Source organism: Periophthalmus magnuspinnatus, chromosome 7 (assembly GCF_009829125.3).
Source record: "Periophthalmus magnuspinnatus isolate fPerMag1 chromosome 7, fPerMag1.2.pri, whole genome shotgun sequence".
Classification (NCBI taxonomy): Eukaryota; Metazoa; Chordata; class Actinopteri; order Gobiiformes; family Gobiidae; genus Periophthalmus; species Periophthalmus magnuspinnatus.
Window position 1 is genome coordinate 30,496,754 of NC_047132.1, and position 24,439 is coordinate 30,521,192.

Here is a 24,439-nt window from a genome sequence, read left to right on the forward strand (position 1 = left end):
ACCCCCTGAACGTCAACGAAAAGTCTCACATGGGGGTATCAAATCGACCGGCTTGGCAAAAAATTCAAGAAAATATGCATCACGAAAATGACCCACACACACTGGCTCGACAGCGCCACCTAGAAAATTCAAAATTTTAAAATGAATTGGGAGCCGACACGCATTTTTCGCCCTAGCTTGACGAAATTCACACCAGTGATAGAGCTCATGGAGACAAGCAAAAAAGCCAATCATAGTGCGGCCCTAGGACGGACAGGAAGTCGGCTATATTGAATCGAAAATTCGCCAAATTTTTCGCAGCGTGTTTTCAAAACGCTACTAGTCTCAGGTTTTTGGTCCAAATGAGCTCAGATTTTACATGCCACATCCAGACACATGGGTTTTCAAAAGTTATCCACGTTTTCTCCAAATTCCACACGGTTCGCCCGTACGCCGCCACCGAAATATGCCTTCGTTTCCTGTTTTTTCGATGTCCTCTCACGACCACAGGCATTGCCCTACAGAGCTCACATTCACATCACATATGCGAGATTGTGGCATGAGTGGAATGCAATATTAATTTTAATCAAAATGAACACTATAGCGCCCCCTACCATAGGGGTGAAACGCAAACATTATCGGATTCCTACGAAATTCGGGAAATAAATTGGGGGCATGACGTGGACCAAAAAATAATATTACGGGCATAGGTCATTTTTCACACTTGGCCACCAGGGGCGCAAAGACTCCAAAAAAAATCATTTAAAAATGCCTGACACGCACATGCATTGGTCTACACAGCTCAAATTCACATCACACGTGTGATATGAGGGTATTAATAAAATGGATTATTAATTGTAATCAAAATGAACACTATAGCGCCCCCTATCATAGGGGTGAAACGCCGATATTATCGGATTCCTACGAAATTCGGGGAATAAATCAGTGGCATCAGAAGAAACAAAAAATTACATTATGGCCATGAGTAATTTTCCACGGTTGGCCACCAGGGGCGCAAATACTAAAAAAAAAATCATAAAAAAATTTCTGACACGCACATGCATTGGTCTACACAGCTCAAAATCACATCACACGTGTGATGTGAGGGTATTAATAGAATGCACTATTAATTGTTATCTAAATGAACACTATAGCGCCCCCTACAGTAATGGTAAAATACACAACTTTGTCCGATTGGCATGAAACTTGGGGAGATAATTGTGAGCATTAAAAGGGTCAAAAAAGTCCATTACACCATACCTGTATTATGTACGTGGTTGCCGGTGCAAAGCCACAGACCCCTCTCATATAGAGTCAGGGCCACACAGCTCAGGGCCACACTGCATATTAACATTGTTCTTCGTTTTTCCGCCAAAACAATCGCATTTTTCACCCCTTGAACATTCACGAAAAGTCTCACATGGGGGTATAGAATCGACCGGCTCTGCGAAAAATTTCATAAAATATGTGTCGCCAAAATGTCCCATGCCCCCTGACTCGACGGCGCCACCTAAAATTTCACCCCTATGGGAGAGGAGCCTGGTTTATTTTGGAAAACACACACAAAAATCAGAACAGTGATAGAGAATGGGGGGACAAGCATAAATATGAATTGAAGCACTGCTCTATGACAGACAGGAAGTCGGCCATTTTGGATCAAAAATTCGCCGCTTCATTCGCAGCGTGTTTTCAAAACGCTACTAGTCTCAGGTTTTTGGTCCAAATGAGCTCAGATTTCACATGCCACATCCAGACACATGGGTTTTCAAAAGTTATCCACGTTTTCTCCGAATTCCACACGGTTCGCCCGTACGCCGCCACCGAAATACGCCTTCATTTCCTGTTTTTTCGATGTCCTCTCACGACCACAGGCATTGCCCTACAGAGCTCCCATTCACATCACATATGCGAGATTGGGGCATGAATGGAATGCAATATTAATTTTAATCAAAATGAACACTATAGCGCCCCCTACCATAGGGGTGAAACGCAAACATTATCGGATTCCTACGAAATTCGGGGAATAAATTGGGGGCATGACGTGGACCAAAAAATAATATTACGGGCATAGGTCATTTTTCACACTTGGCCACCAGGGGCGCAAAGACTCCAAATAAAATCATTTAAAAATGTCTGACACGCACATGCATTGGTCTACACAGCTCAAATTCACATCACACGTGTGATATGAGGGTATTAATAAAATGGATTATTAATTGTAATAAAAATGAACACTATAGCGCCCCCTATCATAGGGGTGAAACGCCAATATTATCGGATTCCTACGAAATTCGGGGAATAAATCAGTGGCATCAGAAGAAACAAAAAATTACATTATGGCCATGAGTCATTTTCCACACTTGGCCACCAGGGGCGCAAAGACTCCAAATAAAATCATTTTAAAATGTCTGACACGCACATGCATTGGTCTACACAGCTCAAATTCACATCACACGTGTGATATGAGGGTATTAACAGAATGCATTATTAATTAGTATCTAAATGAACACTATAGCGCCCCCTACAGTATTGGTAAAATACACAACTTTGTCCGATTGGCATGAAACTTGGGGAGATAATTGGGGGCATTAAAAGGGTCAAAAAAGTCCATTACACCATACCTGTATTATGTACATGCTTGCCGGTGCAAAGCCACAGACCCCTCTCATATAGAGTCAGGGCCACACAGCTCAGGGCCACACTGCATATTAACATTGTTCTTCGTTTTTCCGCCAAAACAATCGCATTTTTCACCCCTTGAACATTCACGAAAAGTCTCACATGGGGGTATAGAATCGACCGGCTCTGCGAAAAATTTCATAAAATATGTGTCGCCAAAATGTCCCATGCCCCCTGACTCGACGGCGCCACCTAAAATTTCACCCCTATGGGAGAGGAGCCTGGTTTATTTTGGAAAACACACACAAAAATCAGAACAGTGATAGAGAATGGGGGGACAAGCATAATTAAAGCCGCAAGCGGCATCGAACGGCCCTCGCGGGCCGTGCTTCGCACTCGGCCGACCCGGCACTCCCTGTGGGTGGCGCTAACGCGCCACTTGTCCCTTTTTTATTGCGGCTTTGGGCTGCACTTGTCACCAAACAAGTCAAAACACATGGGAAGTGCTGATGCACAAAATGCAAAAACATGGGTTTTTCAGGCATCGCCATGGCAACACCGTGCAAAATACAAACTTGGCCCCTAGGACTTTTTTGATGGGGATGACCTGAAGAATCACCGTGCAAAATTTTATGTTCGTCGTTGACGATAATAAGTCGTTATAAGACTTTGAAATGTACGAAAATTTGGAAATTTTCCCATTAGGATAACATGGGCGCTTTCGCGCATCGCCATGGCAACCCAGTGAAAAATATGACTTGGGTCTGATTGACTTTTTTGATCAGGATGACATGAAGAGTCATGGTGCCAAATTTCACATTATTCCATCAAACTAATATTTTTCCCATGAATGGGAAAAATTGGAAGGTTTCCCATTAGGATAACATTGGCACTTTGGCGCATTGCCATGGCAACACGGTGCAAAAAAACACATGGGTGTGATTGACTTTATTGATTGGGATGACCCAATGGAATTTTGTGTCAAATTTGGTAACATTTGGGAAAACTAAATTTTCGGTCCTCCATACAAATTTATTAGGTGTTCTGTAGGGGGCGCTATCGCGCCAATTTAGTTTCTACCATAATGAGTAGCTTTAAGCCCGAAAGTTTTACAACTGATTCGAATTTGATCCAAATCGGACTTTGCATGCGCAAATGGGAGCAAATTTAGACTTTTTAAAATTGCAAAAATTCCGATGGAATTTTGCGGCTTCGCCGCACGGAAACCGTAATAGGGATCATCATAAATTGGATAACTTTTGATGCCCCACTTGTCTAGATGATGTACAGTGAATTTCAGCCCTGCAGGTGAAGTGCCTTCAGAGGAGTTGACGAAAATGCGACGTCAGCGAAAACGCTGACTTTGCATTTTGGAATTTTCAATCCAAGATGGCCGACTTCCGGTGCGTCAGAGGGCGTGGCCATAATAATCTTTTTTTTTTGGCATCACTTGAGGAATGCGTGTACCGAATTTCGTGGCTCTATGGCAAAGTTGACGTCGGGACGTCTCCCATTGACGCAATGTATTTTGACTTTTGCAGGGGGCGCTGTCGCGCCATTTTTTTATGCCCAATGATGCACCACATAAAAAAATAAATTTTTCAGCAGACCTGAATTTTGGGCAAAATTTGGTGAGTTTTTGAATATGTTCAGGGGGTGAAATTACTGCTCAAAGAGCAGAAGAAGAATAAAAAAAATAATAATATTTTTAGCAAAAACAATATATCCGAAAACATTAGAAACACATATTATACGTTTTTTGAAAGCTCTCGACTTTCCCCACGTCACCGTGGGGTCAATGGCGAATGACGAGCGCTAACGCGCTCGTCATTCGCCATGACGTCGGGGTCCGCCATTGACCTCCCATTGACTTCCATTCATTTTAGCAGTAATAAAGATGGCCCATGCCTGCGGCATGGGGGCTTGGATAGGGCTCGATGCCAGGAGTGTGTTTGGAGACATGAGCGCTTCGCGCTGCGTCAGCGTCAACAATGAGTCAATGGGCGAAGCCCATTGACTCATTGTTGACGCTGACATGCTAGCAAGAACAAATATGTATGTCCCATGCCTACGGCATGGGTTGCTAGGACACAGGAGTCTGTGCAAGGTCGCGGTGCTGCCACGAAGTTGCGCGCTTCGCGCGCAACTTCGTGAAGACAGTCTGCAACGATGAGTGCTTCGCACTCATCGTTGCGGAAGCAATAGGCCCTACGCCCTGTAGGGGCTCGGGCCTAAATATGAATTGAAGCACTGCTCTATGACAGACAGGAAGTCGGCCATTTTGGATCAAAAATTCGCCGCTTCATTCGCAGCGTGTTTTCAAAACGCTACTAGTCTCAGGTTTTTGGTCCAAATGAGCTCAGATTTCACATGCCACATCCAGACACATGGATTTTCAGAAGTTATCCACGTTTTCTCCGAATTCCACACGGTTCGCCCGTACGCTGCCACCGAAATATGCCTTCATTTCCTGTTTTTTCGATGTCCTCTCACGACCACAGGCATTGCCCTACAGAGCTCACATTCACATCACATATGCGAGATTGGGGCATGAATGGAATGCAATATTAATTTTAATCAAAATGAACACTATAGCGCCCCCTACCATAGGGGTGAAACCCCAACATTATCGGATTTCTTCGAAATTCAGGGAATAAATCAGTGGCATCAGAAGAAACAAAAAATTACATTATGGCCATGCGTTATTTTCCACTGTTGGCCACCAGGGGCGCAATGAATTGAAAAGAAATTGGCACTTGGCACTTTGACTTGCATGTTTATGAATTATATCTACTCCTAGGTTTTTCATCCGAATTACATCAAACTCCACATACAGCATGTACATATGTCGATTGTCAATAATCTTTCACGTTTTGGGGATATTCTTTATGGTTCATGAGTAGGATGCCCTCAAAATATGACTTCATCGTTGGATTTAAATTCCTACGCGATTTTTCCTTAAGTGCAAATGAAACCTATCTAGTTCTAGGTTTTTCATCCAAATTTCCTCAAACTCCACATACAGCATGTACACATGATTATTGTCAATAATCATCCACGTTTTGGGGATATTCTTTCTGGTTTATGCACAGCACACTGTCAAAATATGACTGCTTTCCTGCATATTTGATTCCCTCTCACAGACACGTGGATCAGACTAAAAAGCTCAAATTCTAATCACTGATGCGGATTAAAACTGTGAATAGAGAACCATTATAAACATGTGGCCAGTGACCTCCATAGCGCCCCCTACTGTACAGGTAAAAAACACAACTTTGTCCGATTGGCATGAAAGTTGGTGAGATCATTGTGGACCTCAAAAGAGGCAAAAAAGTCCATTACACCATACCTGTATTGTGCACGAGGTTGCCGGTTCAACGCCGTGGACCTCCATTATAATGTGTTGGTCACACATTTATATAGAAACTGTGTGAAGGGGGGCAGATTGCGGCCGTGGGGTGGTCAGGCGGGGAAAATGGTGCGTGGGGGCGGTGGCCGGCCCCGGGCGGTCGCATGGGGGGGCGGTCGCGCGGGGGGCGAGGGCCATCATCGCCGCTTGCGGCTTTAATTGGCCCTCGCCACTCACGAAGTGATGGCGAGGGGCATTGTTCTTCCTGGGTTTTTTCTTCTTATTGGCCCTCGCCACTCACGAAGTGATGGCGAGGGGCATTGTTCTTCCTGGGTTTCTTCTTCTTATTATTATTGGCCCTCGCCACTCACGAAGTGATGGCGAGGGGCATTGTTCTTCCTGGGTTTCTTCTTCTTATTGGCCCTCGCCACTCACGAAGTGATGGCGAGGGGCATTGTTCTTCCTGGGTTTCTTCTTCTTATTATTATTATTTTTTTTCCCCCCCTGGGATCGCAATTTTCACCCCCTGAACGTCAACGAAAAGTCTCACATGGGGGTATCAAATCGACCGGCTTGGCAAAAAATTCAAGAAAATATGCATCACGAAAATGACCCACGCACACTGGCTCGACAGCGCCACCTAGAAAATTCAAAATTTTAAAATGAATTGGGAGCCGACACGCATTTTTCGCCCTAGCTTGACGAAATTCACACCAGTGATAGAGCTCATGCAGACAAGCAAAAAAGCCAATCATAGTGTGGCCCTAGGACGGACAGGAAGTCGGCTATATTGAATCGAAAATTCGCCAAATTTTTCGCAGCGTGTTTTCAAAACGCTACTAGTCTCAGGTTTTTGGTCCAAATGAGCTCAGATTTCACATGCCACATCCACACACATGGGTTTTCAAAAGTTATCCACGTTTTCTCCAAATTCCACACGGTTCGCCCGTACGCCGCCACCGAAATATGCCTTCGTTTCCTGTTTTTTCGATGTCCTCTCACGACCACAGGCATTGCCCTACAGAGCTCACATTCACATCACATATGCGAGATTGTGGCATGAGCGGAATGCAATATTAATTTTAATCAAAATGAACACTATAGCGCCCCCTACCATAGGGGTGAAACGCAAACATTATCGGATTCCTACGAAATTCGGGAAATAAATTGGGGGCATGACGAGGACCAAAAAATAATATTACGGGCATAGGTTATTTTTCACACTTGGCCACCAGGGGCGCAAAGACTCCAAAAAAAATCATTTAAAAATGCCTGACACGCACATGCATTGGTCTACACAGCTCAAATTCACATTACACGTGTGATATGAGGGTATTAATAAAATGGATTATTAATTGTAATAAAAATGAACACTATAGCGCCCCCTACCATAGGGGTGAAACGCCAACATTATCGGATTCCTACGAAATTCGGGGAATAAATCAGTGGCATCACAAGAAACAAAAAATTACATTATGGCCATGACTCATTTTCCACGGTTGGCCACCAGGGGCGCAAATACTAAAAAAAAAAATCATAAAAAAATTTCTGACACGCACATGCATTGGTCTACACAGCTCAAATTCACATCACACGTGTGATGTGAGGATATTAATAAAATGGATTATTAATTGTAATAAAAATGAACACTATAGCGCCCCCTACCATAGGGGTGAAACGCCAACATTATCGGATTCCTACGAAATTCGGGGAATAAATCAATGGCATCAGAAGAAACAAAAAATTACATTATGGCCATGAGTCATTTTCCACGGTTGGCCACCAGGGGCGCAAATACTAAAAAAAAATCCTTAAAAAATTTCTTACACGCACATACATGGTTCTAGACAGCTGAAATTCTCATCACACATGTGATATCAGGGTATTAATAGAATGCACTATTAATTGTTATGTAAATGAACACTATAGCGCCCCCTACAGTATTGGTAAAATACACAACTTTGTCCGATTGGCATGAAACTTGGGGAGATAATTGGGGGCATTAAAAGGGTCAAAAAAGTCAATTACACCATACCTGTATTATGTACGCGGTTGCCGGTGCAAAGCCACAGACCCCTCTCATATAGAGTCAGGGCCACACAGCTCAGGGCCACACTGCATATTAACATTGTTCTTCGTTTTTCTGCCAAAACAATCGCATTTTTCACCCCTTGAACATTCACGAAAAGTCTCACATGGGGGTATAGAATCGTCCGGCTCTGCGAAAAATTTAATAAAATTGGTGTCGGCAAAATGTCCCATGCCCCCTGACTCGACGGCGCCACCTAAAATTTCACCCCTATGGGAGAGGAGCCTGGTTTATTTTGGAAAACACACACAAAAATCAGAACAGTGATAGAGAATGGGGGGACAAGCATAAATATGAATTGAAGCACTGCTCTATGACAGACAGGAAGTCGGCTATATTGAATCGAAAATTCGCCAAATTTTTCGTTGCGTATTTTCAAAACCCTACTAGTCTCAGGTTTTTGGTCCAAATGAGCTCAGATTTCACATGCCGCATCCAGACACATGGGTTTTCAAAAGTTATCCACGTTTTCTCCAAATTCCACACGGTTCGCCCGTACGCCGCCACCGAAATACGCCTTCGTTTCCTGTTTTTTCGATGTCCTCTCACGACCACAGGCATTGCCCTACAGAGCTCACATTCACATCACATATGCGAGATTGTGGCATGAGTGGAATGCAATATTAATTTTAATCAAAATGAACACTATAGCGCCCCCTACCATAGGGGTGAAACGCAAACATTATCGGATTCCTACGAAATTTGGGGAATAAATTGGGGGCATGACGTGGACCAAAAAATTATATTACGGGCATACGTCATTTTTCACACTTGGCCACCAGGGGCGCAAAGACTCCAAAAAAAATCATTTAAAAATGTCTGACACGCACATGCATTGGTCTACACAGCTCAAATTCACATCACACGTGTGATATGAGGGTATTAATAAAATGGATTATTAATTGTAATAAAAATGAACACTATAGCGCCCCCTACCATAGGGGTGAAACGCCAACATTATCGGATTCCTACGAAATTCGGGGAATAAATCAATGGCATCAGAAGAAACAAAAAATTACATTATGGCCATGAGTCATTTTCCACGGTTGGCCACCAGGGGCGCAAATACTAAAAAAAAAAATCATTAAAAAATTTCTTACACGCACATACATGGTTCTAGACAGCTGAAATTCTCATCACACATGTGATATCAGGGTATTAATAGAATGCACTATTAATTGTTATGTAAATGAACACTATAGCGCCCCCTACAGTATTGGGAAAATACACAACTTTGTCCGATTGGCATGAAACTTGGGGAGATAATTGTGAGCATTAAAAGGGTCAAAAAAGTCCATTACACCATACCTGTATTATGTACACGGTTGCCGGTGCAAAGCCACAGACCCCTCTCATATAGAGTCAGGGCCACACAGCCCAGGACCACACTGCATATTAACATTGTTCTTCGTTTTTCCGCCAAAACAATCGCATTTTTCACCCCCTGAACATTCACGAAAAGTCTCACATGGGGGTATAGAATCGACCGGCTCTGCGAAAAATTTCATAAAATTGGTGTCGGCAAAATGTCCCATGCCCCCTGACTCGACGGCGCCACCTAAAATTTCACCCCTATGGGAGAGGAGTCTAGTTTATTTTGGAAAACACATACAAAAATCAGAACAGTGATAGAGAATGGGGGGACAAGCATAAATATGAATTGAAGGACTGCTCTATGACAGACAGGAAATCGGCCATTTTGGATCAAAAATTCGCCGCTTCATTCGCAGCGTGTTTTCAAAACGCTACTAGTCTCAGGTTTTTGGTCCAAATGAGCTCAGATTTCACATGCCACATCCAGACACATGGGTTTTCAGAAGTTATCCACGTTTTCTCCAAATTCCACACGGTTCGCCCGTACGCCGCCACCGAAATACGCCTTCGTTTCCTGTTTTTTCGATGTCCTCTCACGACCACAGGCATTGCCCTACAGAGCTCACATTCACATCACATATGCGAGATTGGGGCATGAATGGAATGCAATATTAATTTTAATCAAAATAAACACTATAGCGCCCCCTACCATAGGGGTGAATCGCCAACATTATCGGATTCCTTTGAAATTCGGGGAATAAATCGGTGGCATCAGAAGAAACAAAAAATTACATTATGGCCATGAGTCATTTTCCACGTTTGGCCACCAGGGGCGCGAATACTCAAAAAAAAAAAACATTAAAAAATTTCTTACACGCACATACGTGGTTCTAGACAGCTGAAATTCTCATCACAAATGTGATATCAGGGTATTAATAGAATGCACTATTAATTGTTATCTAAATGAACACTATAGCGCCCTCTACAGTATTGGTAAAATACTCAACTTTGTCCGATTGGCATGAAACTTGGAGAGATAATTGTGGGCATTAAAAGGGGCAAAAAAGTCAATTACACCATACCTGTATTATGTACGCGGTTGCCGGTTCAACGCCTTGCACAGCCATTGTAATGTGTTAGTCACACATATTTATATAGAAACTGTGTGAAGGGGGGCGGATTGCGGCCGTGGGGTGGCCGGGCGGGGAAAATGGTGCGTGGGGGCAGTGGCTGGCATCGGGCGGTCGCAATGGGGGGCGGTCGCGCAGGGGGCGGTCGCACGGGGGGCGGTCGCACGGGGGGCGAGGGCCATCATCGCCGCTTGCGGCTTTAATTATTATTATTTTTTTTCTCCCCCTGGGATCGCAATTTTCACCCCCTGAACGTCAACGAAAAGTCTCACATGGGGGTATCAAATCGACCGGCTTGGCAAAAAATTCAAGAAAATATGCATCACGAAAATTACCCACACACACTGGCTCGACAGCGCCACCTAGAAAATTCAAAATTTTAAAATGAATTGGGAGCCGACATGCATTTTTCGCCTTAGCTTGACGAAATTCACACCAGTGATAGAGCTCATGGAGTAAAGCAAAAAAGCCAATCATAGTGTGGCCCTAGGACGAACAGGAAGTCGGCTATATTGAATCGAAAATTCGCCAAATTTTTCGCAGCGTGTTTTCAAAACGCTACTAGTCTCAGGTTTTTGGTCCAAATGAGCTCAGATTTCACATGCCACATCCAGACACATGGGTTTTCAAAAGTTATCCACGTTTTCTCCAAATTCCACACGGTTCGCCCGTACGCCGCCACCGAAATATGCCTTCGTTTCCTGTTTTTTCGATGTCCTCTCACGACCACAGGCATTGCCCTACAGAGCTCACATTCACATCACATATGCGAGATTGGGGCATGAATGGAATGCAATATTAATTTTAATCAAAATGAACACTATAGCGCCCCCTACCATAGGGGTGAAACGCAAACATTATCGGATTCCTACGAAATTCGGGAAATAAATTGGGGGCATGACGTGGACCAAAAAATAATATTACGGGCATAGGTCATTTTTCACACTTGGCCACCAGGGGCGCAAAGACTCCAAATAAAATCATTGAAAAATGCCTGACACGCACATGCATTGGTCTACACAGCTCAAATTCACATCACACGTGTGATATGAGGGTATTAATAAAATGGATTATTAATTGTAATAAAAATGAACACTATAGCGCCCCCTACCATAGGGGTGAAACGCCAACATTATCGGATTCCTACGAAATTCGGGAAATAAATTGGCGTCACCATAGACAGCGATTTTAAATTTGACAAGCATATTAATGGCGTTTTAAAATCTAGTTTTTATCATCTGCGGCTTTTATCCAAAGTCAAACCATTTTTATCTTTTAAACTTTTTGAACAAGTCGTGCACGCTTTTATTTCTTCGCGCCTGGACTACTGCAATGCACTTTATTCTGGCATTTCGCAAAACTCGCTTTACCGACTGCAGTTAGTCCAAAACTCTGCTGCACGACTTTTAACAGGAACCAAAAAACACGATCATATCTCACCAATTCTTGCGTCTTTGCACTGGCTTCCTGTTAATTTTAGAGTTGATTTTAAGATTTTATTGTTTGTTTTTAAAGCTTTGAATGGTCTGGCCCCAGATTACATCTCGGACCTCATCAAAATTTACATCCCGGTGCGCGCTCTGAGGTCTGAGGGCCAGCTCCAGCTCGTGGTCCCTAAGACCAGACTTAAAACCAGAGGGGACAGGGCCTTTTCTGTGGTTGGACCTAAACTGTGGAACGCCCTGCCCCCCCACATTCAAACAGCTCCCACTGTAGAGTGTTTTAAGTCTCGTCTTAAGACCCACTTTTATGCTCTGGCTTTTAACACCGCGTGAGTTGTGTGGTCCTCTGTGTTTTTCTTTTCTTTTATTTCTTTTATTTATTTTTATGTGTTTTATTGATTTTATTGATTTTATTTTATTTTTTTATTTTTTATGTCACTTTGTCTCTGTGCAGCACTTTGGAAACAATTTGTTTATGAAATGTGCTATATAAATAAAGTGGATTGGATTGGATAAATTGGGGGCATGACGTGGACCAAAAAATAATATTACGGGCATAGGTTTTTTTTCACACTTGGCCACCGGGGGCGCAAAGACTCCAAATAAAATCATTTTAAAATGTCTGACACGCACATGCATTGGTCTACACAGCTCAAATTAAAATCACCCATGTGATATGAGGGTATTAATAAAATGGATTATTAATTGTAATAAAAATGAACACTATAGCGCCCCCTACCATAGGGGTGAAACGCCAACATTATCGGATTCCTACGAAATTCGGGGAATAAATCAGTGACATCAGAAGAAACAAAAAATTACATTATGGCCATGAGCCATTTTCCACGGTTGGCCACCAGTGGCGCAAATACAAAAAAAAGAAAACATTAAAAAATTTCTTATACGCACATACATGGTTCTAGACAGCTGAAATTCTCATCACACATGTGATATCAGGGTATTAATAGAATGCACTATTAATTGTTATCTAAATGAACACTATAGCGCCCCCAACAGTATTGGTAAAATACACAACTTTGTCCGATTGGCATGAAACTTGGGGAGATAATTGGGGGCATTAAAAGGGTCAAAAAAGTTAATTACACCATATCTGTATTATGTACACGGTTGCCGGTGCAAAGCCACAGACCCCTCTCATATAGAGTCAGGGCCACACAGCCCAGGCCCACACTGCATATTAACATTGTTCTTCGTTTTTCTGCCAAAACAATCGCATTTTTCACCCCCTGAACATTCACGAAAAGTCTCACATGGGGGTATAGAATCGACCGGCTCTGCGAAAAATTTCATAAAATTGGTGTCGGCAAAATGTCCCATGCCCCCCTGACTCGACGGCGCCACCTAAAATTTCACCCCTATGGGATGGGACAAGCATAAATATGAATTGAAGCACTGCTCTATGACAGACAGGAAGTCGGCCATTTTGGATCAAAAATTTGCCACTTCATTCGCAGCGTGTTTTCAAAACGCTACTAGTCTCAGGTTTTTGGTCCAAATGAGCTCAGATTTCACATGCCACATCCAGACACATGGGTTTTCAAAAGTTATCCACGTTTTCTCCAAATTCCACACGGTTCGCCCGTACGCCGCCACCGAAATATGCCTTTGTTTCCTGTTTTTTCGATGTCCTCTCACGACCACAGGCATTGCCCTACAGAGCTCACATTCACATCACATATGCGAGATTGTGGCATGAGTGGAATGCAATATTAATTTTAATCAAAATGAACACTATAGCGCCCCCTACCATAGGGGTGAAACGCAAACATTATCGGATTCCTACGAAATTCGGGGAATAAATTGGGGGCATGACGTGGACCAAAAAATAATATTACGGGCATAGGTCATTTTTCACACTTGGCCACCAGGGGCGCAAAGACTCCAAATAAAATCATTGAAAAATGTCTGACACGCACATGCATTGGTCTACACAGCTCAAATTAAAATCACCCGTGTGATATGAGGGTATTAATAAAATGGATTATTAATTGTAGTAAAAATGAACACTATAGCGCCCCCTACCATAGGGGTGAAACGCCAACATTATCGGATTCCTACGAAATTCGGGGAATAAATCGGTGGCATCAGAAGAAACAAAAAATTACATTATGGCCATGGGTTATTTTCCACTGTTGGCCACCAGGGGCGCAATGAATTGAAAAGAAATTGGCACTTGGCACTTTGACTTGCATGTCTATGAATTATATCTACTCCTAGGTTTTTCATCCGAATTACATCAAACTCCACATACAGCATGTACATATGTCGATTGTCAATAATCATCCACGTTTTGGGGATATTCTTTATGGTTCATGAGTAGGATGCCCTCAAAATATGACTTCGTCATTGGATTTAAATTCCTACACGACTTTTCCTTAAGTGCAAATGAAACCTATCTAGTCCTAGGTTTTTCATCCAAATTTCCTCAAACTCCACATACAGCATGTACACATGATTATTGTCAATAATCATCCACGTTTTGGGGATATTCTTTCTGGTTTATGCACAGCACACTGTCAAAATATGACTGCTTTCCTGCATATTTGATTCCTTCTCACAGACACATGGATCAGCCTAAAAAGCTCTAATCACTGATGCGGATTAAAACTGTGAATAGAGAACCATAATAAACATGTGGCCAGTGACCTCCATAGCGCCCCCTACAGTATTGGTAAAAAACACAACTTTGTCCGATTGGCATGAAAGTTGGTGAGATCATTGTGGACCTCAAAAGAGGCAAAAAAGTCCATTCCACTATACCTGTATTGTGCACGAGGTTGCCGGTTCAACGGCGTGTACCTCCATTATAATGTGTGGGTCACACATATTTATGTAGAAACTGTGTGAAGGGGGGCGGATTGCGGCCGTGGGGTGGCGGGGGAAATGGTGCGTGGGGGGGCGGTGGCCAGCCCCGGGCGGTCGCGTGGGGAGGCGGTCGTGCAGGGAGGCGGTTGCGCGGGGAGGCGGTCGCGCGGGGGGCGAGGGCCATCATCGCCGCTTGCGGCTTTAATTATTATTATTATTTTTCCGCCAAAAGGATCGCAGTTTTCACCCCCTGAACGTCGACGAAAAGTCCCACATATAGGTATAGGATCGACCGGCTCGGCGAAAAATTTCATAAAATTGGCATCGCGATAATGTCCGAAGCACACCGGCTCGACAGCGCCACCTAGAAATTTTGAGATTTTCAATTTAATAGGAAGGCCCGACTCAGATTTTGACGAAATTCGTACCAGTGATAGAGCTCATAGAGAGAAGCAAAAAATATAATTATAGCGCTGCCCTATGACAGACAGGAAGTCGGCCATTTTGGATCAAAAATTCGCCGCTTCATTTGCAGCGTGTTTTCAAAACGCTACTAGTCTCAGGTTTTTGGTCCAAATGAGCTCAGATTTCACATGCCGCATCCAGACACATGGGTTTTCAAAAGTTATCCACGTTTTCTCCGAATTCCACACGGTTCGCCCGTACGCCGCCGCCAAAATACGCCTTCGTTTCCTGTTTTTTCGATGTCCTCTCACGACCACAGGCATTGCCCTACAGAGCTCACATTCACATCACATATGTGAGATTGGGGCATGAATGGAATGCAATATTAATTTTAATCAAAATGAACACTATAGCGCCCCCTACCATAGGGGTGAAACGCCAACATTATCGGATTCCTACGAAATTCGGGAAATAAATTGGGGGAATGACGTGGACCAAAAAATAATATTACGGGCATAGGTCATTTTTCACACTTGGCCACCAGGGGCGCAAAGACTCCAAAAAAAATCATTTAAAAATTTCTGACACGCACATGCATTGGTCTACACAGCTCAAATTCACATCACACGTGTGATATGAGGGTATTAATAAAATGGATTATTAATTGTAATACAAATGAACACTATAGCGCCCCCTATCATAGGGGTGAAACGCCAATATTATCGGATTCCTACGAAATTCGGGGAATAAATCAGTGGCATCAGAAGAAACAAAAAATTACATTATGGCCATGAGTAATTTTCCACGGTTGGCCACCAGGGGCGCAAATACAAAAAAAAAAAAACATAAAAAAATTTCTGACACGCACATGCATTGGTCTACACAGCTCAAATTCACATAACATGTGTGATGTAAGGGTATTAATAGAATGCACTATTAATTGTTATCTAAATGAACACTATAGCGCCCCCTACAGTATTGGTAAAATACACAACTTTGTCCGATTGGCATGAAACTTGGGGAGATAATTGTGAGCATTAAAAGGGACAAAAAAGTCCATTACACCATACCTGTATTATGTACACGGTTGCCGGTGCAAAGCCACAGACCCCTCTCATAGAGTCAGAGCCACACAGCTCAGGGCCACACTGCATATTAACATTGTTCTTCGTTTTTCCGCCAAAACAATCGCATTTTTCACCCCCTGAACATTCACGAAAAGTCTCACATGGGGGTATAGAATCGACCGGCTCGGCAAAAAATTTCATAAAATTGGTGTTGGGAAAATGTCCCATGCCCCCTGACTCGACGGCGCCACCTAAAAATTCACCCCTATGGGAGAGGAGCCTGGTTTATTTTGGAAAACACACACAAAAAGCAGAACAGTGATAGAGAATGGGGGGACAAGCATAAAAATGAATTGAAGCACTGCTCTATGACAGACAGGAAGTCGGCCATTTTGGATCAAAAATTCGCCACTTCATTCGCAGCGTGTTTTCAAAACGCTACTAGTCTCAGGTTTTTGGTCCAAATGAGCTCAGATTTCACATGCCACATCCAGACACATGGGTTTTCAAAAGTTATCCACGTTTTCTCCAAATTCCACACGGTTCGCCCATACGCCGCCACCGAAATACGCCTTAGTTTCCTGTTTTTTCGATGTCCTCTCACGACCACAGGCATTGCCCTACAGAGCTCACATTCACATCACATATGCGTGATTGGGGCATGAATGGAATGCAATATTAATTTTAATCAAAATGAACACTATAGCGCCCCCTACCATAGGGGTGAAACGCCAACATTATCGGATTCCTACGAAATTCGGGGAATAAATTGGGGGCATGACGTGGACAAAAAAATAATATTACGGGCATAGGTCATTTTTCACACTTGGCCACCAGGGGCGCAAAGACTCCAAAAAAAATCATTGAAAAATGTCTGACACGCACATGCATTGGTCTACACAGCTCAAATTCACATCACACGTGTGATATGAGGGTATTAATAAAATGGATTATTAATTGTAATAAAAATGAACACTATAGCGCCCCCTATCATAGGGGTGAAACGCCATTATTATCGGATTCCTACGAAATTCGGGGAATAAATCAGTGGCATCAGAAGAAACAAAAAATTACATTATGGCCATGAGTCATTTTCCACGGTTGGCCACCAGGGGCGCAAAACCTAAAAAAATCATAAAAAAATTTCTGACACGCACATGCATTGGTCTACACAGCTCAAATTCACATCACACGTGTGATATGAGGGTATTAACAGAATGCACTATTAATTGTTATCTAAATGAACACTATAGCGCCCCCTACAGTATTGGTAAAATACACAACTTTGTCCGATTGGCATGAAACTTGGGGAGATAATTGTGAACCTCAAAAGGGGCAAAAAAGTCCATTACACCATACCTGTATTGTGCACGAGGTTGCCGGTTCAACGCCGTGGACCTCCATTATAATGTGTTGGTCACACATATTTATATAGAAACTGTGTGAAGGGGGGCGGATTGCGGCCGTGGGGTGGCCGGGTGGGGAAAATGGTGTGTGGGGGCAGTGGCCAGCCCCGGGCGGTTGCATGGGGGGGCGGTCGCATGGGGGGCGAGGGCCATCATCGCCGCTTGCGGCTTTAATTGGCCCTCGCCACTCACGAAGTGATGGCGAGGGGCATTGTTCTTCCTGGGTTTCTTCTTCTTATTATTATTATTTTTTTTTTTCCCCCCCTGGGATCGCAATTTTCACCCCCTGAACGTCAACGAAAAGTCTCACATGGGGGTATCAAATCGACCGGCTTGGCAAAAAATTCAAGAAAATATGCATCACGAAAATGACCCACACACACTGGCTCGACAGCGCCACCTAGAAAATTCAAAATTTTAAAATGAATTGGGAGCCGACACGCATTTTTCGCCCTAGCTTGACGAAATTCACACCAGTGATAGAGCTCATGGAGACAAGCAAAAAAGCCAATCATAGTGCGGCCCTAGGACGGACAGGAAGTCGGCTATATTGAATCGAAAATTCGCCAAATTTTTCGCAGCGTGTTTTCAAACCGCTACTAGTCTCAGGTTTTTGGTCCAAATGAGCTCAGTTTTCACATGCCACATCCAGACACATGGGTTTTCAAAAGTTATCCACGTTTTCTCCAAATTCCACACGGTTCGCCCGTACGCCGCCACCGAAATATGCCTTCGTTTCCTGTTTTTTCGATGTCCTCTCACGACCACAGGCATTGCCCTACAGAGCTCACATTCACATCACATATGTGTGATTGGGGCATGAGTGGAATGCAATATTAATTTTAATCAAAATGAACACTATAGCGCCCCCTACCATAGGGGTGAAACGCAAACATTATCGGATTCCTACGAAATTCGGGAAATAAATTGGGGGCATGACGTGGACCAAAAAATAATATTACGGGCATAGGTCATTTTTCACACTTGGCCACCAGGGGCGCAAAGACTCCAAAAAAAATCATTTAAAAATTCCTGACACGCACATGCATTGGTCAACACAGCTCAAATTCACATCACACGTGTGATGTGAGGGTATTAATAAAATGGATTATTAATTGTAATAAAAATGAACACTATAGCGCCCCCTACCATAGGGGTGAAACGCCAACATTATTGGATTCCTACGAAATTCGGGGAATAAATCAGTGGCATCACAAGAAACAAAAAATTACATTATGGCCATGACTCATTTTCCACGGTTGGCCACCAGGGGCGCAAATACTAAAAAAAAAAATCATAAAAAAATTTCTGACACGCACATGCATTGGTCTACACAGCTCAAATTCACATCACACGTGTGATGTGAGGGTATCAATAAAATGGATTATTAATTGTAATAAAAATGAACACTATAGCGCCCCCTACCATAGGGGTGAAACACCAACATTATCGGATTCCTACGAAATTCGGGGAATAAATCAATGGCATCAGAAGAAACAAAAAATTACATTATGGCCATGAGTCATTTTCCACGGTTGGCCACCAGGGGCGCAAATACTAAAAAAAAATCATTAAAAAATGTCTTACACGCACATACATGGTTCTAGACAGCTGAAATTCTCATCACACATGTGATATCAGGGTATTAATAGAATGCACTATTAATTGTTATGTAAATGAACACTATAGCGCCCCCTACAGTATTGGTAAAATACACAACTTTGTCCGATTGGCATGAAACTTGGGGAGATAATTGGGGGCATTAAAAGGGTCAAAAAAGTCCATTACACCATACCTGTATTATGTACGTGGTTGCCGGTGCAAAGCCACAGACCCCTCTCATATGGAGTCAGGGCCACACAGCCCAGGACCACACTGCATATTAACATTGTTCTTCGTTTTTCCGCCAAAACAATCGCATTTTTCACCCCCTGAACATTCACGAAAAGTCTCACATGGGGGTATAGGATCGACCGGCTCGGCAAAAAAATTCATAAAATTGGTTTCGGGAAAATGTCCCATGCCCCCTGACTCGACAGCGCCACCTAAAATTTCACCCCTATGGGAGAGGAGCCTGGTTTATTTTGGAAAACACACACAAAAATCAGAACAGTGATAGAGGATGGGGGGACAAGCATAAATATGAATTGAAGCACTGCTCTATGACAGACAGGAAGTCGGCCATTTTGGATAAAAAATTTGCCGCTTCATTCGCAGCGTGTTTTCAAAACGCTACTAGTCTCAGGTTTTTGGTCCAAATGAGCTCAGATTTCACATGCCACATCCAGACACATGGGTTTTCAAAAGTTAACCACGTTTTCTCCAAATTCCACACGGTTCGCCCATACGCCGCCATCGAAATACGTCTTCGTTTCCTGTTTTTTCAATGTCCTCTCACGACCACAGGCATTGCCCTACAGAGCTCACATTCACATCACATATGCGAGATTGGGGCATGAATGGAATGCAATATTAATTTTAATCAAAATGAACACTATAGCGCCCCCTACCATAGGGGTGAAACGAAAACATTATCGGATTCCTACGAAATTCGGGGAATAAATTGGGGGCATGACGTGGACCAAAAAATAATATTACGGGCATAGGTCATTTTTCACACTTGGCCACCAGGGGCGCAAAGACTCCAAATAAAATCATTTAAAAATGTCTGACACGCACATGCATTGGTCTACACAGCTCAAATTCACATCACACGTGTGATATGAGGGTATTAATAAAATGGATTATTAATTGTAATAAAAATGAACACTATAGCGCCCCCTATCATAGGGGTGAAACGCCAATATTATCGGATTCCTACGAAATTCGGGGAATAAATCAGTGGCATCAGAAGAAACAAAAAATTACATTATGGCCATGAGTCATTTTCCACACTTGGCCACCAGGGGCGCAAAGACTCCAAATAAAATCATTTAAAAATGTCTGACACGCACATGCATTGGTCTACACAGCTCAAATTCACATCACACGTGTGATATGAGGGTATTAATAAAATGGATTATTAATTGTAATAAAAATGAACACTATAGCGCCCCCTATCATAGGGGTGAAACGCCAATATTATCGGATTCCTACGAAATTCGGGGAATAAATCAGTGGCATCAGAAGAAACAAAAAATTACATTATGGCCATGAGTCATTTTCCACACTTGGCCACCAGGGGCGCAAAGACTCCAAATAAAATCATTTAAAAATGTCTGACACGCACATGCATTGGTCTACACAGCTCAAATTCACATCACACGTGTGATATGAGGGTATTAACAGAATGCATTATTAATTAGTATCTAAATGAACACTATAGCGCCCCCTACAGTATTGGTAAAATACACAACTTTGTCCGATTGGTATGAAACTTGGGGAGATAATTGGGGGCATTAAAAGGGTCAAAAAAGTCCATTACACCATACCTGTATTATGTACATGCTTGCCGGTGCAAAGCCACAGACCCCTCTCATATAGAGTCAGGGCCACACAGCTCAGGGCCACACTGCATATTAACATTGTTCTTCGTTTTTCCGCCAAAACAATCGCATTTTTCACCCCTTGAACATTCACGAAAAGTCTCACATGGGGGTATAGAATCGACCGGCTCTGCGAAAAATTTCATAAAATATGTGTCGCCAAAATGTCCCATGCCCCCTGACTCGACGGCGCCACCTAAAATTTCACCCCTATGGGAGAGGAGCCTGGTTTATTTTGGAAAACACACACAAAAATCAGAACAGTGATAGAGAATGGGGGGACAAGCATAAATATGAATTGAAGCACTGCTCTATGACAGACAGGAAGTCGGCCATTTTGGATCAAAAATTCGCCGCTTCATTCGCAGCGTGTTTTCAAAACGCTACTAGTCTCAGGTTTTTGGTCCAAATGAGCTCAGATTTCACATGCCACATCCAGACACATGGATTTTCAGAAGTTATCCACGTTTTCTCCGAATTCCACACGGTTCGCCCGTACGCTGCCACCGAAATACGCCTTCATTTCCTGTTTTTTCGATGTCCTCTCACGACCACAGGCATTGCCCTACAGAGCTCACATTCACATCACATATGCGAGATTGGGGCATGAATGGAATGCAATATTAATTTTAATCAAAATGAACACTATAGCGCCCCCTACTATAGGGGTGAAACCCCAACATTATCGGATTCCTTCGAAATTCAGGGAATAAATCAGTGGCATCAGAAGAAACAAAAAATTACATTATGGCCATGGGTTATTTTCCACTGTTGGCCACCAGGGGCGCAATGAATTGAAAAGAAATTGGCACTTGGCACTTTGACTTGCATGTCTATGAATTATATCTACTCCTAGGTTTTTCATCCGAATTACATCAAACTCCACATACAGCATGTACACATGTCGATTGTCAATAATCATCCACGTTTTGGGGATATTCTTTATGCTTCATGAGTAGGATGCCCTCAAAATATGACTTCATCATTGGATTTAAATTCCTACACGACTTTTCCTTAAGTGCAAATGAAACCTATCTAGTCCTAGGTTTTTCATCCAAATTACCTCAAACTCCACATACAGCATGTACACATGATTATTGTCAATAATCATCCACATTTTGGGGATATTCTTTATGGTTTATGCACAGCACACTGTCAAAATATGACTGCTTTCCAGCATATTTGATTCCCTCTCACAGACACATGGATCAGACTAAAAAGCTCAAATTCTAATCACTGATGAGGATTAAAACTGTGAATAGAGAACCATTATAAACATGTGGCCAGTGACCTCCATAGCGCCCCCTACTGTACAGGTAAAAAACTCCACTTTGTCCGATTGGCATGAAAGTTGGTGAGATAATTGTGGACCTCAAAAGAGGCAAAAAAGTCCATTACACCATACCTGTATTGTGCACGAGGTTGCCGGTTCAACGCCGTGGACCTCCATTATAATGTGTGGGTCACACATATTTATATAGAAATTGTGTGAAGGGGGCGGATTGCGGCCGTGGGGTGGCCAGGCGGGGAAAATGGTGCGTGGGGCGGTGGCCGGCCCCGGGCGGTCGCATGGGGGGGCGGTCGCGCGGGGGGCGGTCGCGCGGGGGGCGGTCGCGCGGGGGGCGGTCGCGCGGGGGGCGGTCGCGCGGGGGGCGAGGGCCATCATCGCCGCTTGCGGCTTTAATTATTATTTTTTTTCCCCCCCTTGGATCGCAATTTTCACCCCCTGAACGTCAACGAAAAGTCGCACATGGGGGTATCAAATCGACCAGCTTCGCAAAAAATTCAAGAAAATATGCATCACGAAAATGACCCACACACACTGGCTCGACAGCGCCACCTAGAAAATTCAAAATTTTAAAATGAATTGGGAGCCGACACGCATTTTTCGCCCTAGCTTGACGAAATTCACACCAGTGATAGAGCTCATGGAGACAAGCAAAAAAGCCAATCATAGTGCGGCCCTAGGACGGACAGGAAGTCGGCTATATTGAATCGAAAATTCGCCAAATTTTTCGCAGCGTGTTTTCAAAACGCTACTAGTCTCAGGTTTTTGGTCCAAATGAGCTCAGATTTCACATGCCACATCCAGACACATGGGTTTTCAAAAGTTATCCACGTTTTCTCCAAATTCCACACGGTTCGCCCGTACGCCGCCACCGAAATATGCCTTCGTTTCCTGTTTTTTCGATGTCCTCTCACGACCACAGGTATTGCCCTACAGAGCTCACATTCACATCACATATGCGAGATTGTGGCATGAGTGGAATGCAATATTAATTTTAATCAAAATGAACACTATAGCGCCCCCTACCATAGGGGTGAAACGCAAACATTATCGGATTCCTACGAAATTCGGGAAATAAATTGGGGGCATGACGTGGACCAAAAAATAATATTACGGGCATAGGCCATTTTTCACACTTGGCCACCAGGGGCGCAAAGACTCCAAAAAAAATCATTTAAAAATGCCTGACACGCACATGCATTGGTCTACACAGCTCAAATTCACATCACACGTGTGATATGAGGGTATTAATAAAATGGATTATTAATTGTAATAAAAATGAACACTATAGCGCCCCCTACCATAGGGGTGAAACGCCAACATTATCGGATTCCTACGAAATTCGGGGAATAAATCAATGGCATCAGAAGAAACAAAAAATTACATTATGGCCATGAGTCATTTTCCACGGTTGGCCACCAGGGGCGCAAATACTAAAAAAAAATCATAAAAAAATTTCTTACACGCACATACATGGTTCTAGACAGCTGAAATTCTCATCACACATGTGATATCAGGGTATTAATAGAATGCACTATTAATTGTTATGTAAATGAACACTATAGCGCCCCCTACAGTATTGGTAAAATACACAACTTTGTCCGATTGGCATGAAACTTGGGGAGATAATTGGGGGCATTAAAAGGGTCAAAAAAGTCAATTACACCATACCTGTATTATGTACATGCTTGCCGGTGCAAAGCCACAGACCCCTCTCATATAGAGTCAGGGCCACACAGCCCAGGGCCACACTGCATATTAACATTGTTCTTCGTTTTTCTGCCAAAACAATCGCATTTTTCACCCCTTGAACATTCACGAAAAGTCTAACATGGGGGTATAGAATCGACCAGCTCTGCGAAAAATTTAATAAAATTGGTTTCGGCAAAATGTCCCATGCCCCCTGACTCGACGGCGCCACCTAAAATTTCACCCCTATGGGAGAGGAGCCTGGTTTATTTTGGAAAACACACACAAAAATCAGAACAGTGATAGAGAATGGGGGGACAAGCATAAATATGAATTGAAGCACTGCTCTAT

General features: G+C 43.1%; 1 protein-coding gene across 1 annotated transcript in view; it reads right to left on the reverse strand.

Moving 5' to 3' along the window:
• espn (espin) overlaps positions 1-24,439 on the reverse strand; it is a 115,104-nt gene that overhangs the window by 70,839 nt on the left and 19,826 nt on the right.